Source organism: Oncorhynchus gorbuscha, unplaced genomic scaffold (genome assembly GCF_021184085.1).
Source record: "Oncorhynchus gorbuscha isolate QuinsamMale2020 ecotype Even-year unplaced genomic scaffold, OgorEven_v1.0 Un_scaffold_8500, whole genome shotgun sequence".
In the NCBI taxonomy this organism is placed as follows: Eukaryota; Metazoa; Chordata; class Actinopteri; order Salmoniformes; family Salmonidae; genus Oncorhynchus; species Oncorhynchus gorbuscha.
Genome location: NW_025751655.1, coordinates 3,836 through 14,647, shown reverse-complemented (window position 1 = coordinate 14,647; position 10,812 = coordinate 3,836). Strand labels below are relative to the sequence as shown.

The 10,812-nt window shown below is 44.2% G+C and overlaps 1 long non-coding RNA gene across 1 annotated transcript; it reads right to left on the bottom strand.

Annotated features, from left to right (window-relative positions):
• Nucleotides 1–878: 878 nt before the first annotated feature.
• On the bottom strand, nucleotides 879–10,523 carry LOC124029971. The gene is made up of 5 exons (XR_006837879.1): nucleotides 10,449–10,523; nucleotides 9,656–9,673; nucleotides 1,948–2,001; nucleotides 1,586–1,666; nucleotides 879–906 (listed from the first exon to the last, which is right to left on the bottom strand). It is a non-coding gene; the product is annotated as an uncharacterized LOC124029971 (long non-coding RNA).
• Nucleotides 10,524–10,812: the final 289 nt, after the last annotated feature.

The following is a 10,812-nucleotide window of genomic DNA, read 5'->3' as shown; positions in this document are numbered from 1 at the left end:
CAGTCCTGTGTTCCACCGCCTTCTAGTGACCCCTGAACTTCAGAACGGCAGTATATAACTCTAACTTGATAACCATCAGTCCTGTGTTCCACCGCCTTCTAGTGACCCCTGAACTTCAGAACGGCAGTATATAACTCTAACTTGATAACCATCAGTCCTGTGTTCCACCGCCTTCTAGTGACCCTGAACTTCAGAACGGCAGTATATAACTCTAACTTGATAACCATCAGTCCTGTGTTCCACTGCCTTCTAGTGACCCCTGAACTTCAGAACGGCAGTATATAACTCTAACTTGATAACCATCAGTCCTGTGTTCCACTGCCTTCTAGTGACCCCTGAACTTCAGAACGGCAGTATATAACTCTAACTTGATAACCATCAGTCCTGTGTTCCACCGCCTTCTAGTGACCCCTGAACTTCAGAACGGCAGTATATAACTCTAACTTGATAACCATCAGTCCTGTGTTCCACCGCCTTCTAGTGACCCCTGAACTTCAGAACGGCAGTATATAACTCTAACTTGATAACCATCAGTCCTGTGTTCCACCGCCTTCTAGTGACCCTGAACTTCAGAGCGGCAGTATATAACTCTAACTTGATAACCATCAGTCCTGTGTTCCACTGCCTTCTAGTGACCCCTGAACTTCCAGAGCGGCAGTATATAACTCTAACTTGATAACCATCAGTCCTGTGTTCCACACCTTCTAGTGACCCCTGAACTTCAGAACGGCGGTATAACTCTAACAGATAACCATCAGTCCTGTGTTCCACCGCCTTCTAGTGACCCTGAACTTTCAGAACGGACAGTATATAACTCTAACTTTGTTGATAACACAGAGTTTTTGACCCAGTCTGTGTACTGTCTGAAGTATCCAACTTCAGGCTCTGCATGTAGACATCTCTCTCCTGCAGGACAACGAGAGGTTGTTTCTGTCTGTCTGTCTGTCTGTCTGTCTGTCTGTCTGTCTGTCTGTCTGTCTGTCTGTCTGTCTGTCTGTCTGTCTGTCTGTCTGTCTGTCTGTCTGTCTGTCTGTCACAATCTGTCTGCCTGTCTGCCTGTCTGTCTGTCTGCCTGTCTGCCTGTTGTGTGTGTGTGTCTGTCTGTCATCCGTAGAATGCGTTTACCTGTTTAACCACGTGAAGCGTTGTGTGTGTCTGTCTGTCTCTCTGTCTGTCTGTCCGGTCCGTCCGTAGTGCGTTTACCTGTTTAACCACGCGTGAAAGCGTTATGTGTGTCTGTCTGTCTGTCAGGTCTGTCTGTTTAACTGTCCGTCCGTCCGTCAAGTGCGTTTACCTGTTTAACCACGGCGTGAGCGTTATTGTGTCTGTCTGTCTGTCTCTCTCTGTCTGTCTGTCCGTCCGTCCGTAGTAAACCACGCGTGAAGCGTTGTGTGTCTCTGTCTGTCTGTCCGTCCGTCCGCGGCAGTGCGTTTACCTGTTTAACCCACTTGGCACGTGAAGCGTTGTGGCTGTGTCTCTGTCTGTCTGTCCGTCCGTCCGTAGTGCGTTTACCTGTTTAACCACGCGTGAAGCGTTGTGTGTGTCATCTCTCTGTCTGTCTGTCCGTCCGTCCGTAGTCGTTTACCTGTTTAACCACGCGTGAAGCGTTGTTTGTGATGAGGTACTCTGCTTCGTCGATGGCACTAAGGACGTTAGTCACCTTCACCTGAGAGAGACAGGTGAGTTAGGGTGTGTGTGTGTGTGTGTGTGTGTGTGTGTGTGTGTGTGTGTGTGTGTGTGTGTGTGTGTGTGTGTGTGTGTGTGTGTGTGTGTGTGTGTGTGTGTGTGTGTGTGTGTGTGTGTGTGTGTGTGTGTGTGTGTGTGTGTGTGCTTGCGTGTGAGTGTGAGTGTGCTTGCGTGTGTGTGTGTGCTTGCGTGTGAGTGTGTGTGAGTGTGAGTGTGAGTGTGAGTGAGTGTGTGTGTGTGTGTGTGTGTGTGTGTCCTCACAGGTAGTTCCTCAGCTGTCCTCTGCAGTAGCCGGATGCTCTGGCTGAGGGTGCTCTGAAAGAGAGGAGGGGGCCATGTTTCAGATAGGTCTAGTTACTGAAGAGGGCCATGTTTCAGTTGGGTCTAGTTACTGAAGAGGGCCATGTTTCAGATAGGTCTAGTTACTGAAGAGGGCCATGTTTCAGATAGGTCTAGTTACTGAAGGGGCCATGTTTTCAGATGGGGTCTAGTTACTGAAGAGGGCCATGTTTCAGATAGGTCTAGACGCTGAATCTGGCCATGTTTCAGATAGGCCTAGTTACTGTAAGAGGGCCATGTTTCAGATGGGTCTAGTTACTGAAGAGGGCCATGTTTCAGATGGGTCTGGTTACTGTAGAGGGCCATGTTTCAGATGGGTCTAGTTACTGAAGAGGGCCATGTTTCAGATGGGTCTAGTTACTGTAGAGGGCCATGTTTCAGATGGGTCTGAGTTACTGTAGAGGGCCATGTTTCAGATGGGTCTAGTTACTGAAGAGGGCCATGTTTCAGATGGGTCTAGTTACTGAAGGGGCCATGTTTTCAGATGGGTCTAGTTACTGAAGAGGGCCATGTTTCAGATGGGTCTAGTTACTGTAGAGGGCCATGTTTCAGATGGGTCTAGTTACTGAAGAGGCCATGTTTCAGATGGGTCTAGTTACTGTGAGAGGGCCATGTTTCAGATGGGTCTAGTTACTGTAGAGGGGGCCATGTTTCAGATAGGTCTAGTTACTGAAGAGGGCCATGTTTCAGATGGGTCTAGTTACTGTAGAGCCATGTTTCAGATAGGTCTAGGCGCTGAATCTGGCCATGTTTCAGATGGGTCTAGTTACTGAAGAGGGCCATGTTTCAGATGGGTCTAGTTACTGAAGGGGCCATGTTTCAGATGGGTCTAGTTACTGTAGAGGGCCATGTTTCAGATGGGTCTAGTTACTGAAATGGGCCGTGTTTCAGATAGGTCTAGTTACTGAAATGGGCCGTGTTTCAGATAGGTCTGAGTTACTGAAATGGGCCGTGTTTCAGATAGGTCTAGTTACTGAAATGGGCCGTGTTTCAGATAGGTCTAGTTACTGAAGAGGGCCGTGTTTCAGATAGGTCTAGTTACTGAATCTGGACACCGAGTACCACAGAGTAGTACAACACACACCGAGTATCACAGGTATTACAACACACACCGAGTACCACAGAGTATCACAACACACACAGAGTACCACAGGTATTACAACACACACAGAGTGCCACAGGTGTTACAATACACACCGAGTATCACAGGTATTACAACACACACCGAGTACCACAGAGTATAACAAACACACACCACGAGTACCACAGAGTATTACAACACACACAGAAAGTACACCCCTTGACTGGTATATACACACACAGAAAGTACACCCTTGACTGGTATACTGGTATACACACACAGAAAGTACACCCCTTGACTGGTATACACACACACACAGAAGTGGACTGGTATATATACACACACAGAAAGTACACCACTTTGACTGGTATACACACAGAAGAGTACACCCTTGACTGGTATACACACACACAGAAAGTACACCCCTTGACTGGTATATATACACACACAGAAAGACTGGTACACACACAGAAAGTACACTTATGACTGGTATATACACACACACACAGAAAGTACACCCCTTGACTGGTATACACACACAGAAAGTACACCCCTTGACTGGTGAAAGTATACACACACAGAAAGTACACCCCTTGACTGGTACACCCCTATACACACACAGAAAGTACACCCCTTGACTGGTATATATACACACACAGAAAGTACACCCCTTGACTGGTATATACACACACAGAAAGTACACCCTTGACTGTATATACACACACAGAAAGTACACCCCTTGACTGGTATATATATACACACACAGAAAGTACACCCCTTGACTGGTATACACACACAGAAAGTACACTCCCTTGACTGGTATACACACACACAGAAAGTACCCACTTATATACACACACACAGATACACACACAGAAAGTACACCCCTTGACTGGTATATACACACAGAAAGTACACCCCTTGACTGGTATATATATACACACAGAAAGTACACCCCTTGACTGGTATATATATACACACACAGAAAGTACACCCCTTGACTGGTATACACACACAGAAAGTACACCCCTTGACTGGTATACACACACACAGAAAGTACACCCCTTGACAGGTATATATACACACACAGAAAGTACACCCCTTGACTGGTATATACACACACAGAAAGTACACCCCTTGACTGGTATATACACACACACAGAAAGTACACCCCTTGACTGGTATATATACACACAGAAAGTACACCCCTTGACTGGTATATATACACACAGAAAGTACACCCTTGACTGGTATATATACACACACAGAAAGTACACCCCTTGACTGGTATATACACACACAGAAAGTACACCCCTTGACACACACACAGAAAGTACACCCCTTGACTGGTATATATACACACACAGAAAGTACACCCCTTGACTGGTATATATACACACACAGAAAGTACACCCCTTGACTGGTATATATACACACAGAAAGTACACCCCTTGACTGGTATATATATACACACACAGAAAGTACACCCCTTGACTGGTATATATACACACACAGAAAGTACACCCCTTGACTGGTATATATACACACAGAGAAAGTACACCCCTTGACTGGTATATACACACAGAAAGTACACCCCTTGACTGGTATATATACAGACACAGAAGTACACTTGGACTGGTATATATACACACACAGAAAGTACACCCCTTGACTGGTATATATACACACAGAAAGTACACCCCTTGACTGGTATATATATACACACACAGAAAGTACACCCCTTGACTGGTATATATACACACACAGAAAGTACACCCCTTGACAGGTATATATACACACACAGAAAGTACACCCCTTGACAGGTATATATACACACACAGAAAGTACACCCCTTGACTGGTATATATATACACACACAGAAAGTACACCCCTTGACTGGTATATACACACACAGAAAGTACACCCCTTGACTGGTATACACACACACAGAAAGTACACCCCTTGACTGGTATATACACACACAGAAAGTACACCCCTTGACTGGTATATATATACACACACAGAAAGTACACCCCTTGACTGGTATATACACACACAGAAAGTACACACTGGTACACAGAAAGTACACCCCTTGACTGGTATACACACACACAGAAAGTACACCCTTGACTGGTATATACACACACACAGAAAGTACACCCCTTGACTGGTATATATACACACAGAAAGTACACCCTTGACTGGTATATATACACACAGAAAGTACACCCTCTGACTGGTATATACACAGAAAGTACACCCCTTGACTGGTATACACACACACAGAAAGTACACCCCTTGACTGGTATATACACACATACACAGAAAGTACACCCTTGACTTATTTCACATTTAGTTGTCTTACAATTTAAATTCAAAATGGATTTACTAGATGTTTTATTCTCACCCATCGATACACAAAACCCCATAATGACACATTGAAAACATGTTTTGAGAAATGTTAGAACATTTATTGAAAATGAAATACAGAAATATCTAATGTACATTAGTATTCACACCCCTGAGTCAATACTTAGTAGAAGCACCTCTGGCAGTGATTACAGTTTTCTGGTTGAGTCTCGAAGAGTGATTACAGCTGGGAGTCTTTCTGGGTAAGTCTCTAAGAGTGATTACAGCTGGGAGTCTTTCTGGGTAAGTCTCTAAGAGTGATTACAGCTGGGAGTCTTTCTGGGTAAGTCTCTAAGAGTGATCACAGCTGGGAGTCTTTCTGGGTGAGTCTCTAAGAGTGATCACAGCTGGGAGTCTTTCTGGGTAAGTCTCTAAGAGTGATTACAGCTGGGAGTCTTTCTGGGTAAGTCTCTAAGAGTGATTACAGCTGGGAGTCTTTCTGGGTAAGTCTCTAAGAGTGATTACAGCTGGGAGTCTTTCTGGGTAAGTCTCTAAGAGTGATCACAGCTGGGAGTCTTTCTGGGTAAGTCTCTAAGAGAGATTACAGCTGGGAGTCTTTCTGGGTAAGTCTCTAAGAGTGATCACAGCTGGGAGTCTTTATGGGTAAGTCTCTAAGAGTGATCACAGCTGGGAGTCTTTATGGGTAAGTCTCTAAGAGTGATTACAGCTGGGGGTCTTTATGGGTAAGTCTCTAAGAGTGATCACAGCTGGGAGTCTTTCTGGGTAAGTCTCTAAGAGTGATTACAGCTGAGAGTCTTTCTGGGTAAGTCTCTAAGAGTGATCACAGCTGGGAGTCTTTCTGGGTAAGTCTCTAAGAGTGATTACAGCTGGGAGTCTTTCTGGGTGAGTCTCTAAGAGTGATTACAGCTGGGAGTCTTTCTGGGTGAGTCTCTAAGAGTGATTACAGCTGGGAGTCTTTTCTGGGTGAGTCTCTAAGAGTGATTACAGCTGGGAGTCTTTCTGGGTAAGTCTCTAAACTCTTTCTACACCTGGATTGTGCAACGTTTGCCCATTGTTCTTTAAAATATTCTTCAAGCTCATTGGTTGTTGATCGTTGCTTGACAACCATTTCCAGGATCTTTCCACAGATGTTCAGGCTTTTATCCTGAAAAACTCCCTCATCGTTAACAATTACAAGCAAATCAAATCAAATCAAATCACCACTTTATGCTTGAAAATATTGGTTAGCAGATCTTAATGCTAGTGATGTTCAGGTAGATTTAAGTCAAGAGTGTAACTATTCCACTCAGGAACATTCACTGTCTTCCTGGTAAGCAACTCCAGTGTAGATTTGGCCTTGTGTTTTAGGTTATTGTCCTGCTGAAAGGTGAATTAATCTCCCAGTGTCTGGTGGAAAGCAGACTGAACCAGGTTTTCCTCTAGGATTTTGCCTGTTCTTAGCTCCATTCTGTTTCTCCTTTATCCTGAAAAACTCCCCTCATCGTTATCCTAGGATAGGATAAGTAATCCTTCAGTCACCCCCCTTTAAGATTTAGATGCACTATTGTAAAGTGACTGTTCTACTGATGTCATAAGGTGAATGCACATTTGTAAGTAGCATTGTTTAAGAGCGCTGTAAATGACTTAAATGTAAATGTAAATGTAAATTACAAGCATACCCATAACATGATGCAGCCACCACTATGCTTGAAAGTGTGGAGAGCCACTCAGTAGTGTGTTGTATTTGAGTTTGCCCCAAACAACACTTTGTATTCACGATCAAAAATTATTTGCCACCACATGTTTTCAGTATTACTTGTCCAGTGCCTTGTTGCCAACAGGATGCATGTTTTCAGTATTACTTTAGTGCCTTGTTGCAAACAGGATGCATGTTTTCAGTATTACTTTAGTGCCTTGTTGCAAACAGGATGCATGTTTTCAGTATTACTTTAGTGCCTTGTTGCAAACAGGATGCATGTTTTCAGTATTACTTTAGTGCCTTGTTGCAAACAGGATGCATGTTTTCAGTATTACTTTAGTGCCTTGTTGCAAACTCCATGCATGTTTTCTCCTATTACTTTAGTGCCTTGTTGCCAGGACAGGATGCATGTTTTCAGTATTACTTTAGTGCCTATTGCCAAAGGATGACTGTTTTCAGTATTCATAAGTGAATGCCTTGTTGCAAACAGGATGCATGTTTTCAGTATTACTTTAGTGCCTTGTTGCAAACAGGATGCATAAGTCTTAAATTAAATGTAAATGTTGTTGCAAACAGGATGCATAACATGATTACAGTGCCTTGCTTGAAACAGGATGCAATTCTCAGTATTACTTTAGTGCCTTGTTGCAAACAGGATGCATGTTTTCAGTATTACTTTAGTGCCTTGTTGCCAACAGGGTGCATGTTTTCAGTATTACTTTAGTGCCTTGTTGCCAACAGGATGCATGTTTTCAGTATTACTTTAGTGCCTTGTTGCAAACAGGATGCATGTTTTCAGTATTACTTTAGTGCCTTGTTGCAAACAGGATGCATGTTTTCAGTATTACTTTAGTGCCTTGTTGCAAACAGGATGCATGTTTTCAGTATTACTTTAGTGCCTTGTTGCAAACAGGATGCATGTTTTCAGTATTACTTTGCTGCTATAACAGCCTCCACTCTTCTGGGAAGGCTTTCCACTAGATGTTGGAACATTGCTGTTAAAACAGCTTCCACTCTTCTGGGAAGGCTTTCCACTAGATGTTGTAACATTGCTGCTTGTAACAGCCTCCACTCTTCTGGGAAGGCTTCCACTAGATGTAGGAACATTGCTGCTATAACAGCCTCCACTCTTCTGGGAAGGCTTTCCACTAGATGTTGAACATTGCTGCTATAACAGCGTCCACTCTTCTGGGAAGGCTTTCCACTAGATGTTGAACATTGCTGCTTGGGACTTGCTTCCATTCGGCCACAAGAGCGTTAGTGAGATTGGGCGATTCGGCCTGGGTCACAGTCGGGGTTCCAATTCATCCCAAATTTGCTCGATGGGGTTGAGGTCAGGGCATTGTGCAAGCCAGTCAAGTTCTTCCACACCGATCTCGGCAAACCATTTCTGTATGGACCTCACTTTGTGCACTGGAGCATTGTCATGCTGAAACAGGAAAGGTCCTTCCCCAAACTGTTACCACAAAGTTGGGAGAACAGAATCATCTAGAATTTCATTGTATGCTGTAGCTTTAAGATTTCCCTTCACTGGAACTGAGGGGCCCGAACCATGAAAACCAGCCCCAGACCATTATTTCTCCTCCACCAAACTTTACAGTTGGCACTATGCATGGGGCAGGTAGCGTTCTCCTGGCATCCGCCAAACCCAGATTCGTCCGTCAAACTGCCAGATGTTGAAGCGTGATTCATCACTCCAGAGAACGTGTTTCCACTGCTCCAGAGTCCAAGGACCTTGAACTTTACACCACTCCAGACGACGCTTGGCATGGCGCATGGTGATCTTAGGCTTGTGTGCTGCTGCTCGGCCATGGAAACACATTTCATGAAGCTCCCGAGGAACAGCTGTTGTGCTGACGTTGCCTCCAGTGGCAGTGTGGATCTCGGTAGTGGAGTGGCGTTGTTCAGCACTCTGCTGTTCCGTTCTGTGAGCTTGTGTGGCCTACCACTTTTCGGCTTAGTCGTTGTTGCTCCTAGACGTTTCCACTTCACAATAATACACATTCTACTGACAGTTTTCGTCTATGCATGGTTGGTGCGCAATTTTATACACCTGTCAGCAACGGGTTGAAATAGCCAAATCCACTAGTTTGACAGGGTGTCCACATACTTTTGTATATAGTGTAATTGTATGTGTGGGGTACAGAGATGAGGTAGTCATTCAAAAACCATGTTAAACACTATTATTGTACACAGAGGGTCTATGCAACCTGAACTTACTAAGGCCTGAACTTATTAAGGCCAGAACAACAAAAGGGTTGAATACTTATCGACTCAAGACGTTTCAGCTTTTCATTTTTTAATTACTTTTGTAAACATTTTGAAAAAACAACATTATTCCACTTCGATATTATGGGCTATTGTGTATAGGCCACTGATACAACATCTAAATGTTAAAATCCATTTTAAATTCAGGCTGCAACACAACAACAAAGTCAAGGGGTCGTTTCTGAACCTCTGTGTAGAAATATACACAAACTACACACAGACACCAAGCTTACCCGTGCTCGGACAAATTTCTGTGGGCCACCATTTATATGTGAATATTAGTGAGAAAGAAAGACAAGGAGAGAAGCCGAGGGAGGGAGAGAAGAAATGAGAGAGAGAGGGAGAGAGAGAGAGAGAGAGAGAGACAGAGAGAGAGGGAGGGAGAGAGAGAGAGAGAGAGAGAGAGAGAGAGAGAGAGAGAGAGAGAGAGAGAGAGAGAGAGAGAGAGAGAGAGAGAGAGAAGAGAGAGAGAGAGAGAGAGAGAACAGTAGGAACGTTGAGGAAGAACATAAATCAGTCAAGCTGTCTCTTACCAGGTAATTGGGAGAAAGACTGTTTACATTTGAGTGTGTATATGTGAGTGAGTGTGTATATGTGTGTGTGTATATGTGTGTGTGTGTGTGTGTGTGTGTGTGTGTGAGTGTGTGTGTGTGTGTGTGTGTGTGTGTGTGTGTGTGTGTGTGTGTGTGTGTGTGTGTGTGTGTGTGTGTGTGTGTGTGTGTGTGTGTGTGTGTGTGTGTGTGTGTGTGTGTGTGAGTGTATGTGTGTGTGTGTGTGTGTATGTGTGTGTGTGTGTGTGTGTGTGTGTATGTGTGTGTGTGTGAGTTTGTGTGAGTGTGTATATGTGAGTGAGTGTGTATATGTGAGTACATGTGTATGTGAGTACATGTGTATGTGAGTAAGTGTGTGTGTGTATGTGAGTGTGTATATGTGAGTATGTGTGTGTGTGTGTGTGTGTATGCGAGTGTGTATATGTGAGTAAGTGTGTGTGTGTATGTGAGTGTGCGTCGGGGTGTGTGGGTTTACCATGGCCTGCTCCATAGGGACGACCTGTTCTCTGTGGATCTGTCGTATGCCGCTGGCATGACCTCTTCAAAGCATTCTAGAGCTCCCGCGGCTACACACAAACACACGGGACGTAGCATTTTAGCATTTAGCCCTCACCATATCCATATTAACATGCGGACGAGCATTAGCATTTAGCCTCACCATATCCATATTAACACACAGGACGTAGCATTAGCATTTAGCCTCACCATATCCATATTAACACACAGGACGTAGCATTAGCATTTAGCCTCACCATATCCATATTAATACAGGACGTAGCATTAGCATTTAGCCTCACTCATATCCATATTCACACACAGGACGAAAGCATTAGCATTTA